General features: G+C 38.5%; 1 protein-coding gene across 1 annotated transcript in view; it reads left to right on the top strand.

The window, feature by feature from the left end:
* The window catches only part of LOC5569480 (neuronal acetylcholine receptor subunit alpha-7), a 716,979-nt gene that overhangs the window by 454,024 nt on the left and 248,228 nt on the right, over positions 1-14,727 (top strand). The window lies entirely within an intron of this gene.

The following is a 14,727-nucleotide window of genomic DNA, read 5'->3' as shown; positions in this document are numbered from 1 at the left end:
ATGATTGAAGTTTTCATCGGTTAAATTATTATTCAAGCGATTGAATACTTGTATTATTTGAGTTCAAAATCATTTGATAAGGCAAGGGCACCTTAATAGTCGTCACCCTTTAATCACGATCTGCTCGATTTAGAAGACTGCAAACGACGCAACGAATATTGACCCCGCACCGAGCAGAAACAAAACGCCGGAAATCGAAGGAAATTGTTGATATCCGTTTCCGATTGCTGTCGAAGATTTTTTTTTTTCGGTTCAAACTTGAACGAATCAGCCGTTTGGTTGTTCGTTTTCCAGGCGATGAGAATCTGTTGAGTGGCTCCACCCTTCGCCCTCGAGTGCGTTTCACCTGTATCGGGGAAGTGGCCCTTTGGCATGGTGATCTCTTTCGCATTTATTTCCCCACTTTTTTTGTTTCGTTCAGGGTTCTGAATTTTCGTATCAATGATGCGAAATCTACGATTTTTCACACGTAAGGAGAATGCTTTTTTCGCTTCCTCACGTGAACATCTTTTATCGCTCACACAAATTTTCCCTGGAGCTACGATGGAGGATAACTGAAAATCACTCCACTCTGGGGATAATTTATTTTTCACTCCATCATATTATCGCTCACCAACTGCTCCCGAGAATTATCACTATGTGGATACACAAAAACTAGTGCCGGCAACGGGATTCGAACCTAGAACATTGCTAAAAACAACCGCGATGTGTGCACGCTATCTATGCTACCACATCAACTTGACGAAAGCAGCTGTTAATTTGATGCATAAAAGCAACTGCTGCTTGTGGCGATGGACACATGAAAAGTTCTCCATGGAGAGGAGAATGATAAAATAATATTCTCACAGCTGTGGAGTTGTGCCATTATCTATTTTCGCTTTGTTTTGTAGACGGATAATTTCGCAAGGCAGCTTTTCGCTGAAAATTGTGGTGATGGAGAAATCCATTATCGTGAGAGTGAGTGAGAATTCGGAAGCTTGGTTTCGTTTTTACCTCCTCTGTAGGTACTTCTTGGCATTGCGTCCCAACTCGGATAGAGCCTGCATCTCAGCTTAGTGTTCTCATGAGCGCTTCCACAGTTGAGTACCTGAGAGCTTTCTTTGCCGAAGTTGTTTTTTTCGCATTCGTTTATCCTGTAGCAGGTACGATGATACTTATGCACATGGAAATCTAGTAAATTCACGAAAAAGATCCTTGATCGACTGGGAATCGAACCCACGCTTTACTACGTAGCCGCGAACGTTACCACTCGGCTAAGGAAGGCTCTTCGTTTTTACCTATTCGAAAGCAATGACGATAGAAGTCGTTTTCCGTCTGGAAAGCTTCGTTGGAGAGAATGGGGAGCCCGATAACCGATCAGGCGACCGACCAACCGAGAGCTACCGAGGAGAGTTAAATTGATTGAGACGCTTCGCTTGATTGAGTGATGAACTTTCCCTTCGGCGCCGGTGAAGTGTGAAGTGGAACAGATAAGTGGCTTCACAGTTTCAGGTGGGGCGATTTGGCGGTGAATGGCTAGGTTGAAGGGGCGGAAAGTTCTTTTCCGATTGACGGGGCATGAAGTCGTAAACGGGAAAAGGGCTGAGATTGTTGGGAGGGAAATCCTTTGATTCAAGTCGAAGTTATCCTTTTGTCACACGTAATTAAACCGAACTTAGTACGGATCCTTTCGTTTCCATCAGCATGTATTTTTCTTAATTTGGAAACAATTTCGCAGCACGTTCAAGACTTTTATTGAGTTTTAAGATTTTGCGAATCGAACCCAGACACTTTCAGCATGGCTTTGCTTTGTAGCCACGAACTCTAACCACTCGGGTAAGGAAGGTGTAGCTCTTCTAGACATAGAAAAAGCATTCGACAGTGTTTGGCATGAAGGTTTGATTGTGAAATTGAAAAACTTTAATTTCCAACATACATTGTTAGAATAATTCAAAGTTATCTGACAAATCGTACACTTCAGGTTTATCATCAGAACTCAGGGATGTCAAAAATCTTTGTTTGCGGATGGCACAGACCTCTCCACCAAAGGATGAAACCTGTGTGTTATCTGAAGTAGATTGCAAAAGAGTTTGGATATTTTTTTCTTCATACTTGCAAAAATGGAAGATTTCTCCTAATGCTTCCAAAACTCAACTAACAATATTCCCACATAAGCCAAAAGCTCTTTTTTTTGAAACCTTCAAGTAGACATGTTGCCACGTTGAGAGTGGTTCCAATAAATTGGTCAGATGATGTTAAGTATCTTGGGCGCATGCTAGTTAAGAATTTAACTTTCAAAAATCACGTTGAGAGCATACAAGCCAATTGTAACAAATATATAAAATGTCTGAATTCGGGCGGTTCAGAAATCAAAAATGTTCGAAAATCCAATCTCCCATATCTTCCTTACTATCCTTACCATGAAAAAAGTGTTCTGTGAAATTTTCAGCTTCCTAGGAAATGATAGAAAACTTGTTTCCTTGTTGTAAAATAATGTTTGCACTAATTTCACTTATACGTCATGTACGTCAAAATCGCCATATACGTCAAAATCGTGGAACATGATTTAGAATATCGTTCATTTCATAGGGTAAGTACCATTGCTTACTTTGTTTTTGTAGCTTATCTTACGCATTTTTTCCTCAGCTTTCTGATGGTGATCTCAGAATTCAAAACGAGCGGTGCACTAATGGTGAAAAATCGATTTTTCTAACAAAATTCAAAATGGCGGCCAGATTCAAAATGGCCGCCAACATTTTTTTAATGGTGGTAGGTCATTTGGCATAAAGTCCTTTGGCATAAAGTCATTTGGCATAATGGTCGTTTGGCATAATAGTCGTTTGGCATAATGAGTCTGAAACCAAGAATTTCTTAAGATGACATTCGTTTTTACGTTTCTATTGAATCTTTCTGATGATAACAGGAAGGTTGTGGAGTCAATTGATACAAAACGTCACTTTATTCAACAATCATATGCCCTTGAATAAACTAAAGCATGTTAGGAAAGTTATTGCCAATACTATTTTATAATTTATCTAGAAATTACCCTTCTTTCAAATATTTATTCTTTATTTGAGTTCCGCTATTGGAATCAATTTTTGCACTGAAGATTTTGATACATTTAGCACAAATTTACCCTTCTTTCAAACATTCTATTTTATTTTTTAAATATGATAAAACTATAATTAAAGGTACAAAATTTGATTTAAAACTGAAATAAATTTCACCTTCTTTTATACATAAGCTGTTCTTTGGAGCTTTATTTTTAGATATTTTTTTGTTTCCATCTTACAAAAAGGCGGCAATCGATATAATAATCTGCTCAAGTTATCAGCGAAACGAGATATCGATGACTTCGATGGGTTGTGCTACTTTTCCCCGAAGATCGGTTCTACGAATGTCGTAATCCCGAATTCCAGTTCCTCGAAAAATCTTCGGGATTCATAACTGTCATAACTTTATACATTTCAGGGTGGTGAATGAACTGGTCATTTGATATGCACCCTTCTTTATTTAATTGGCGGTTCTTTAGTCACTGAAGACTATTATAGCACCTATTTAAACTGCACAACTTTTCGGGGGAACGGGTCTATCGGAGAAATGACACTAGGGGAAAAGGGTCATTCGGGGAACTGGCATTCGGGAAACCGACATTCGGAGAAACAGCATTCGGGGATTAGTTGCACAATCACTTCGATGATGCTGAACGCAATTTTTGATGTCTTTTTGTTTTATCATGCCGCAATTATTTCTGGAGTCTAAGCTTCTATTGAATCATTAATTTTGCCTTCTTTTGAAATAGGCAGTTCTTAATATTTATACTGTTTTTTTTTATATTTTATTATTAAGATAAGCTAAATGTTAACCATTTAGCTGTTTTTTCAATTTTTGCAAGACGTGATGTTACGATGATACAGTCGCCTCTCCACATCTCGATATCGAAGGGACCATAGAGATAGGGAGAGATCGAGACAAAGAACAATTTTTTGATGAATACTAGATTGAAAAACACTCCGTTGCCAAGAAAGTAATACACAAACAGACGTCATTTTGCGCTCCTAATTTGTTTTGAATCCTAAAACTTTGGTCTAGTAACCTTCGATATTGGTCATATTGACATACGGAGAGAAAATTGAGAATGAAAAATCAACAGAAAAACATCGAGATATGGAGATAAGGAGGATATCGAGATATGGAGAGTGAAAATGTATGCAGACTGAAGGGACTTGTTAATTTAACATATATTTTTGAGTGATTTTTCCAATCACGGGTTTAAAAATTATAACGGTTTATCTAAAGCGTAATTTTCGACGAAAAATTCAAAACTATTTATCTCAAAATCTGATAGCCCTACACAAAAACTGTTTTCAGCAAACTTGTTCACCTCGTTAAAATCTACAACTTTGCTGAAGATACCGTGAAGCTATTCCATCAATCTGTTTTGTTATGTCATTTATAAAAAATCGTCAAAAAATTAACTTTAGTCAAACCGTTACTGCTTTTGAACTTGTGGTTGGAAAAATACTCAAAAATATATGTTAAAATTCAAGTTATGTTTGATGTTCTGCCAAAATTTCATTCAAATCGGTCTATAAATAACTGAGATACCCAAGTAACCAAAGAGCACTTATACTAGCATTTATTCAGCATTGTATCCGCCTATACAACAAGGCATTAAATGCTCATTGAACGTATAGCTGCCATTAATGCTTCTTCAGAGCAGGTTTTGGCGAAATAAAGGGCTGTTTTAATGCTACACCTTCAGAAACGGTGCATCTGGCTGTCAGAAAATCGTAACGCCTCCTAAGAGAGCAAAACAAAACTAAAATATGTTTCACCATCCCTCTCTTTCTTTTCGCTGTTGCTGTCTAGGATGTTTATATGTTTGCTGTGTTGTAGTTCTGCAGTTTTTTTAACTTAATCTTTGACTGCGACTTGAAATCTTGACCCGGTGATTGATGGATGGTGATGCAGCAGAAGAACCGTGCAGCGCAGCAGGATTGGCTACGGACGCTGTTATGCTGAGAAATGATTTTCTGCCCTACTTAAAGTGCATCATAGTTGCACAGCTTCGTCATCATAAGTACATCATTAATGTCTCCGTTGCAAGATACACTTGACTGGCATAATTTGAGATACGTAATCAATATGGTAAAAGGAAGAGTCGGAGTATTTTTCTCCCTATAGGTAGCTAGATCAGCTAGAAACAAATTATTGTTCTTGTCGAATCAGCAATGTGTTCCATGTTTCCTCCGATGATAGTAGAAAGATGGTATGCTTGCTAAGGCTGTTTTTCTTCACGATAACCCCGAAATCTAAAGAAGCATAGATTTGAGTTGTCCACCTTCGATCCGGAACGTTGAAGTCGCGGATTTCTTATGTTTTGTGTGAGAAAGGAATATCCATGTTTGTCACGCACCTGTTGACAGGTCCTCATGAGATTTCCCGTAAGTGCGAGTGCAATTCAATATATCATCGTGGCAAAAAAACGCTTAATTGAGACACTAGTATGAGAGAGACAAAAGATATTATCAATTATGACATATTTTCTATATTCATTTTACACAGCATTCCATTAGCATCAAATAAGCATTTCGATTGCTCTGCATCAATAATAGTCCGTGCAGTGAAAATGCTTTTCAACTACCATGGGTATTTTGATAGCAGTGTTTCTGTCGATTTAATGCAGCCAAGCAATCAAACTGCTTTAACAAGACAGTTAGCAATACGAATGCTAAAAACGTTCTATTGTGCGGCTTATTCGAGTGCTTGGTGGTTATCTGGGTATAGCTTACCAAAGTTGGTCATTCGAAAAAAATCGAAAAAGTTGCAAATGTTTTGTCCAATACTGTATATTGCAACAAGCTCAAAGATACTCTATGTTCTGGGTTGTAGAGAAAATTATTATTCTGATAACATCTTCCACCAGACCCGTCACGAGTTTTATTTAGCAATGCTCTCTTATATCACTACAATTTTTGACATTCATAGCTTGGAATATTTTCTGAACAATCAGCATGCTTATTAAAAATCTACGAAAAATTTTTGCTATGGGCTCGGTGATGTTGATCTCGGTAAAAACTTCGGAAATGCCGATATCCATTCTAATTCAATCATTATGCCAAAGGGCCATTATGCCAAACGACCTTATGCCAAACGACCTTTATGCCAAACGACTTTTATGCCAAACGACTTTATGCCAAACGGCCTTATGCCAAACGACCTTGTGCCAAACGACTTTATGCCAAACGGGGTACAATATTTTTAACTTCAAATGAAAGCTGTATACTTCCTCTATACGATGTCACTAAGCTTGATATCTGTTTCAAGGGAAATATGAGACATATCACATGAAGAAATACCCAAGATTTATCAAAAAATGGCCTTTTTCGCAAACTGTTTAGCCAACTGGCGTACAAGGGGTCCACCAATTTGAGAAAACCCAAAGGACCACCCTTAAGTTTTATCGAAAACTAGCGATCAGTGACATAAAATTTGATTTCTAACGATGGGTGCCGATGGCGGCCTGGTTTCAGCGAGAATTGCTCCTCTGGAAGTTGCTGTAGCAGTTCACCTGAAAATTCCTCTAGGAATTTCTCAATAAGCTCATCCAGAAGATTCTCTGAAAGTTCTTCCGAAGATTCTTCGGATTTCTTCCGGAGGTGTCACTTGGAATTTCTCTGGAAGTTCCTCGTAGTGATATTCATAGGTTTCCCTTGGATTTTGTATAGCGAATTCTTCTGGAATTTGCAGTAAATTACTCTTAAACTTCTCCCGGAATCTTCAGGAAATACCTACACAAATTCTTCGGGAAGCTCCTCTAGGAGTTCTTTCGGAAGTTTCCATAGGAGTTCAAATGAAAGTTCCTCTGTAGTCCAAGAAGTTCTTGTAGAAGTGCCTCTTATTCCTGTAGGAATTCTTCCGGAGGTTTCTCAAGCGTTTCTGCTGTCCTCTCAAAGATCCTTCGGAAGTTCCTCTAGAAATTCTTCCGGAAGATTTCCTAGGAATTCCTATGGAATTTTCTCTAAGAATACCTCCAGTTGTTATTGAAGAAGTTTATTCGGAATTTCCTCTGATTTCTAAAACGAATTATTACGGAAGTTACCCAGGAGTTCCCCTGGAAGTTTCGTCACCTTGAGTTACTCTGGACGTTTCGCCAGGAGTACCTCAAGAAAGTCCCACTAGAAGTTCCTCCAGAAGTTCCCTTGGAAGCACATACCCGAAAATCTGCTAGAAGCTCCTCCAAAAATTTCTCCAGTTCTGACGTTTCTCCAGAAGTTTCCCAATTGTGGAGTTCCTCTAGAAGTTCCTTCGGAAGATCTTCTAGTAACTTCCCCAGGAGTTACCGCGAAAGTTCCACTAGGAGTTTCTCCAGAAATTTCACTAGGAGTTCCTTCAGAAGTTCCCCTAAGAACACTTCCAGAAGCTCCCTTAGGAGTTTCTTGGAAAATTCCGCTAGGAATTCCTAAGAAACTTTCTCCGGACGTTCCTCTAGGTTGAGATGCTGTAGAAGTTTCTCCGAAGTTTCTCCGAATGTTTTGCTAGAGAAGTACCGTAAATTCGGGTGAAATTGATCAGTAGGGTGAAATTGATCACCGTGTCACTCGGTTTTATTTCTTCCTAATGGAGCACAAATATCAATGTAACCTGCAGAAAATCAACGTTGTTAGTCGAAACTATTGTCGAATAGTGTGTTGTGAAGTTTTATGCCTTTAAGAATGTTTATTTCTATGAAAATAATGTAAAATTCCAAAATCATGTACGGTGCAGTATTGACAAACATCCATAAACTTCTAGCTCTAAACAAGGATTTTAACATGGTATAAACGTGAAAGTTTGTGAAAATGCTAGAGAGGGATATATCCAGATTTCATAACCAAAACTCGTACCGAATTGCTCATTTGGAGGAAATAATTGAATTTCTGTTAGATATCAGGAAATTCTTTAGGAAATTGCCTACATTTAAGCGTTTTCCGCGTAATTTTGGGTAGCTTACTATCCATTATTTCTATAAATATTGTATTGTAAAGAATTTAGCAAGCATAAGGACTGTTCGTTTTATAAAGTGGACACTTTGGACATGCAATATCTTTTTAATTTATCAATGAAATCGAAATCGGTTTTCTGTACATCGTTCGACTAATATTGTACAATGCTGTGGTAATAAAAAAGTTACCAAAATAATATGATTTCACACTAATAAGGCACAACGTTTAGAACGGTCGATTTTTGGAGGTTATCAAAATCAAGGATTATTAAAAATCGGCAGGAAAATTTGACAATTTATATTTTTTATTTTAAAAAAATGGTTGTACTTAGAAAGCATCATCAATTAGAGGCTTGCTAAAAAATATCAAGTTATTTTTGGAGAAGCAATTTTGCAGATATCAAAAATTCATTTTTTATCAATTTTTTTTTTAAGAAAAATATCTTAAATTTAAATGGAACTGATATGAGTAGAATTTTAAGGTTTAAAGTACGTCCAGACGGAAGTAATAATATAGTATTTATAATAAAAATAACTTACGCCTTCATAGAGTTGCTGATTTAGTCCCCACGTCATATTTTAAGCACAATAGAAAAACAAATAATTTATTTTCTGAAGACCGCTCAAAGCACAATGACAATCATCAAGATTGGGAACACTGCTTGAATTAAATCAAATTTATTTTGCATGTATTATTTTCAGAATGTTTAATTCTGAGACTACCTATCAAAATATTTTGAGAAAAACGCTTACAGTTTGCTCTAGATCGATAAACATGCGTATATAATTTTAAAAGTATGGGATTTTTCAATAAAACGACCATAAAGAGTAAATTTGGTACCCAAGATTGCGGTTAAAACTCAAGATTTTGCTTTTTTTTATACATATATAGTTTCTTTAGTAATCTAAACCAGATTTGAACACGCTTATTACTTTACTTTTTTGCTGGTAGTGAAAAGATGGTGTATCAGCAAATTTGACCATAAGGAATAGATCACTAAAGTGACTCAGCGTCAGGAACTGATGGAATATTATTGATGTTTTTATAACTCTACCTTAAGTTGAATAGTAAAGGATACCAACATACAATTTGTTCATTAAATTTAGGATTTTTTTCATGCGAAAAATAATGCTTAAACTTGACGAACAGTTTTTCTTAGGAGGTTTTGCAAAAACTATTTAGTTCTTCAACCGGAAGCATTTTTTAAGTTTCTGTATTTTCATAACATTGTAGAATAATAGTTGAACGATACACAGAAAACCGTTTACGATTTCATCAATAAATAAAAAAGATATAGCATAAACAAGGTGTCCACTTTATAAAATGAACAGTCCTTATTCGGATTCATGGAGCTCAACTTTATTATGTAGAGTTGGTTTGAAAACTAACAATAATCGCAATGACAAGTGATCAATTTCACCTCGAAATGAAATTTCCCATTTTTTTATTTAAGAGATACTACTTAGCACTAAAATTACACTTGTTAGAAAATTTCGGTACATGAGTCAAATAGGCTCACCTTCGTACTTGTTTTCCTGCATTCATTTGTTTGGCATTGTCAACATTACAGAAAACAGACAAGAAAAACCGGTACTTGCAGAATTTTCCTTAAATTTTCGTCCAAAAGTTCCGCTACCAGTTGCTCCAGAAATTCCACAATTCTTCCGAGAGTTTATTCTTGATTTCCCCAGAAAGCTTCACTGGGAATTACTCCGAAAGTTCCTCCAAAAGCTCCTCCAGGAGTTCCCGCAAGAATACCTCCGGAAGTTCCTTTAAAAATTCCTCTGAATTCCGCAATTATTCCGCAAATTCTCTTGAAAGTTCATCTGGATGTTCCTATAGGATTTTTTTTGAAGTTCCTCCGCAAGTTTTCGTAAGAATTCCCCAGGAGTAACTCCGAAAGTTTCGTTTAGAGTTTCTCCAGATGTTTAAGTAGGAATTCCTCCTCTGTAAAGTTCACATGGTAGTTCCTCTTGAAGTTTCTCCGGAAGTTCCTCCTAGAATTATTTCCAATGCTTCTCTAAAATTTCGTCTGTAAATTTCCTGAGTAATTCCTAAGGAAGTTCTGTTTGGAGTTCCTCCTTAAATTCCGTAAGATTTGGAAAAAATTCTGAAGCCTTCCAGCTTTTCCTAGAAAAAAAATCCATTCTTGAATTAATATTGGAAATAATTTCCTAAATAAATTTTGGTGTAATTATCTAGAGGATTTTCAATAAAAATTTCTGGAGGAATTTCTGACGTTATGCCCTGAAATGCTACAAAACAATTCAGTGAAATGTGAAAAAATGTGAAAAAATTGCTGTAGCAACTTTTTAAATAATTCCTGGAGGAGTTCTTAAAGAAATTCCTCAAAGATTTACTACAAGAGTTACTGAGAAAATTTCTTATAAAATTGAGAGGTAATCCAGAAAGAATTCTGACAGAAATTTGTAGAGGTATTACCGGAGTACGCCCTGAAGAATTTTCTGGAGCAATATCTGAAAAAAAAATCCACAGAGTGTTTCCTGAAGAAGTCGCTTACTATTTCCAATGCGGAATTCAAACAATAGTTCTTTCTAGAGTAGGTGTACTAGTTCTGGACATAATAGTTCCCTACTTCTTCATACGTGATTATGAGATTTTTATCAAATTTGTTGAGCTTTTAGTTTGTTTAGGCAGCGTCCAATCATTAACACGAAATTTGTCAATTTACGACCAATTACAAATTACAGTCGACTTTCCACATCTCGATGTTCTACATCTCGATATCTCTCCCTATGTCGATGATTTCTCAGGTCCCTTCAATCTGGATACGATTTCTCTCACCATATCTCGATATCCTCCTTATCTCAATATTTCCATATCTCGATGTGTTCCTGATGATTATTCGTTCCCAATTTTCTCTCCGTATGTCGATATGAACAATATCAAAGGTCACTAGACCAAATTTTTGAGATTCAGAACAAATTAGAAACGCGGAATGACGTCTGATTGTTTATTATTTTCTTAGTAACGAAGTGATTTTCAATCTAGTATCCATTAAAACTTTGTTCCTTGTCTCGATCTCTCCCTATCTCGATGGTTCCTTCGATATCGAGATGTGGAGAGGCGACTGTATTGTATAAGCTTACTCCCTTCTCTTCCTAGAGTGTTACGTAATTTGTGGACGATACCTTAGTAATTTAATATCAAAAAAACAGTCAACTCTCCCTTACTCGATAAAAAATTTTTTTTCATGGCTACCTTGATGGTCGCTTGGATCGCAATTGCACTGGTTTTGCGTTCTACAACGCGGAGGTAACTCGATGGTCTCTTTAAAATCGAAGTATGGAGTGTTGACTAGGCCGTCCCTTATTTTTCGAAAATGCGAAATATTAAAAGTTCGTCGTTGTAAAGTGCTCGTTTTGGTGAGAAAAAAATCAGGTAAAAATTTGAAGTCCGTACGTGGACGAATGTTGCGTACACTAGAGCAGCGAGCTCGATTTGACGCACGGGGATCATTTTCACCCAATACCTTCAGGGCCGTTGGGGAACCACTTAGCGTCCACGTACGGACTTCAAATTTTTGCCTGATTTTTTCTCACCAAAACGAGCACTTTACAATGACGAACTTTTAACATTTCGCATTTTCGAAAAATAAAAGACGGCCTAGTGTTGACTTTATATCTTGATGTTAAAATATTAAAAAATGTGAAAGTTTTCGAGAACTCACATAAAGTCGAATTAGAAACAGCTTTTCCTAGAATAAAAATGATAAAAAAGCGACTTACCTTTAACACGCGAGGTGCGACACTTTCTTTGATTGTCACCAACTTCAAATACAACTGGGATAGAACAGAACAATCATCGTAGCATGTCCTCTTGACAAAACAAAACCTTCTTGAATCGAACATTTACTGTAATACAAAATCATCTTTGTGTGAAAACTCTCCGGGATTTGTTTTCCCTGCAGATCCTTTTAAGCTTTGGCTTTCTTTTGAAAGTCCCAGTGCCAGAATGTCGCTTATATTCCCTTTTAGACCACAGAAACTCGTGAAAGAGTAAAACGCATTCGATTCACTCCGTCCTCCGGGGGTCTTCGTATAGCGGTGGCCACTGTTCTTCTGCCGATGCCTGCTGGCTTCAAATGGCATTCGCCGTAAGACAACCAACCATTCCGAGGACAATTATCCTTTGGATGCGGCTGGATGTCGCTTTGTGTGAGTGTGAATGTGTGTGTGCGTGTAACGAACGACAATGATGGCGACAAAGACGTCGGACCGGAGATCCTTTCGGTGGAACCTTTCTCACAGTTTCTTTAACATTTTTTTTCCTGTATTGCGCCTTCAGTGGGGCATTCCAAGTTTGTGTGGAAACGAGTTGACAGAAACGAACTTTATCTAGCGGAAATTTGGCCCCGTTCCAAATGACGTGACTGCTTTCATCTTGCATTCCCGTGCGGTAGGTCCTGCCAGTGTGTCATTCCCGACGTTATTTGGCAATGGGTTTAGTGGGATGGACGGACACACGTTCAGAACTGTGCACACCAGATTGGGCTGCTCAGAGGGATGAAAGTATGGAGGTTCTTCTTGAAGTAAGGGTATGCGATATTTCTAGTGATTCAGTTAAATGGAAAAGAATCCTTCCAGTTTCTGAAAGAAAAGTTTTCCAGTTTCTGGGGTAGAAGCTTTCCAGCTTCTAGAAGAGCAGCTCTACAGCTTATATAAGAGATGCTCTACAGCTGGAAGAGAAGCATTGGAAAAAAGCTTTCTAGTTTCTGGATCAGAAGCTTTCCAGTTTTTTTGTACAGAAATTTTCCAGTTTCTGGAATCAAAGCCTTCCAGCTTCTGGATGAGAAGCTTTCTATCATCTGGAAGAGAAGCTCTGTAGCTTCTGGGAGAGAAGTTCTCCTGCTACTGGAAGAGAGGCTCTCCAGCTTCTGGAAGAGAAGCTTTCCAGTTTCTAGGAGATAAATTTTCCAGCTTCTGGTAGAGAAGCTTTACAGTTTCTGGAAGAGAAACTCTCCAGCTTCTGGAAAAGAAGCTCTCCAGCTTCTGGAAGAGAAGCTCTCCAGCTTCTGGAAAAGAAGCTCTCCAGCTTCTGGAAGAGAACCTCTCCAGCTTCTGAAAAAAAAGCTTTCCAGCTTTTGGAAAAGGAGCTTTCCAGTTTCTGGAAGATAAGCTTTTCAGCTTCTGGAAGAGAAATTTTCCAATTTCTGGAAGAGAAGCTTTCCAGCTTCTGGAAGAAAAGCTTTCTAGTTTCTAGAAGAGAAGCTTCCCAGCTTCTGGAAGAAAAGCTTTCCAGCTTCTGGAAGAGAAGCCTTCCAGCTTCTGGAAGAGATGCTCTCTAGCTTATGGAAAACAAGCTTTCCAGATTCTGGAAGAGAAGCACTCCATATTCTGGAAGAGAAGCCCTCCAGCTTCTAAAAGAGAAGCTCTCCAGCTTTTGGAAGAGAAGCTCTCCTGCTTCTGGAAAAAAAGGTCTCCAGCTTCTGGAAGAGAAGCTCTCCAGCTTCTGGAAGAGAAGCTCTCCAGATTCTGGAAGAGAAGCTCTCCAAATTCTGGAAGAGGAGCTCTCCAGATTATGGAGGAGAAGCTATCCTGCTTCTGGAAGAGAAGCTCTCCAGCTTCTGGAAAAGAAGCTCTCCAGATTCTGGAAAAAAGCTTTTCAGCTTTCGGATGAGAAGTTCCCCAGCTTCTGGAAGAAAAGCCTTCCAGCTTCTGGAAGAGAAGCCTTCCAGCTTCTGGAAGAGAAGCCTTCCAGCTTCAAAAAGAGATGCTCTCCACCTTATGGAAAACAAGCTTCAAAGATTCTGGAAGAGAAGCTCTCCAGCTTCTAAAAGAGAAGCTCTCCAGCTTCTGGAAGAAAAGCTCTCCAGCTTCTGAAAGTGAGGCTCTGCAGCTTCTGGAAGAGAGGCTCTCCAGCTTCTGGAAGAGAAGCTCTCCAGTTTCTGGAAGAGAAGTTCTCCAGATTCTGGAAGAGAAGCTCTCAAGCTTCTGTGAGAGAAGCGCACCAGTTTCTGGAAGAGAGGCTCTCCAGTTTCTGGAAGAGCAACTTTACAGCTCCTGGAAGATAAATTTTCCAGCTTCTGGAAGAAAAGCTTTCCATCTTCTGGAAGAGATGCTTTTAAGCTTCTGGAAGAGAAGCTCTCAAGCTTCGGCAAGAGAAGCTCTCCAGTTTCTAGAGGAGAAGCTCTCAAGCTTCTGGAAGAGAAGCTCTCAAGCTTATGGAAGAGAAGCTCCTCAGTTTCTTCAAGAGAAGGTCTGCACCTTCTGGAAGAGAAGCTCTCAAGCTTCTGGAAAAGAAGCTCTCCAGTTTCTGGAAAAGAAGCTCTGCAGCTTCTGGAAGAGAAGCTCTCCAGTGTCTGGAAGAGAAGCTCTCCTGTTTCTGGAAGAGAGTCTCTGCAGCTTCTGGAAGAAAAGCTCTCTAGCTTCAGGAAGAGAAACTCTGAAGCTTCTGGAAGAGAAGCTGTCAAGCTTCTGAGAGAGAAGCTCTCAAGCTTCTGGGTGAGATGCGCTCCAGTTTCTGGAAGAGAGGTACCTCAGTTTCTGGAACAGAAACTATACAGCTCCTGGAAGATAAATTTTCCAGCTTCTGAAAGAGAAGCTCTCAAGTTTCTTGAAGAGAAGCTCTGCAGCTTCTGGAAAAGAAGTTTTCAAACTTCTGGAAGAGAAACTCTCCAGTTTCTGGAAGAGAAGCTCTCCAGCTTCCGAAAGAGAAGCTCTCCAGCTTCCGAAAAAGAAGCTCTCCAACTTCTGGAAGAGAAGCTCTCCAACTTCTGGAAGAGAGTCTCTGCAGCTTC

The sequence above is a fragment of the Aedes aegypti genome, chromosome 1 (assembly GCF_002204515.2).
Source record: "Aedes aegypti strain LVP_AGWG chromosome 1, AaegL5.0 Primary Assembly, whole genome shotgun sequence".
NCBI lineage: Eukaryota > Metazoa > Arthropoda > Insecta > Diptera > Culicidae > Aedes > Aedes aegypti.
Note: the sequence above shows the minus strand (reverse complement) of the source record. Positions and strands in the feature narration are given on the sequence as shown.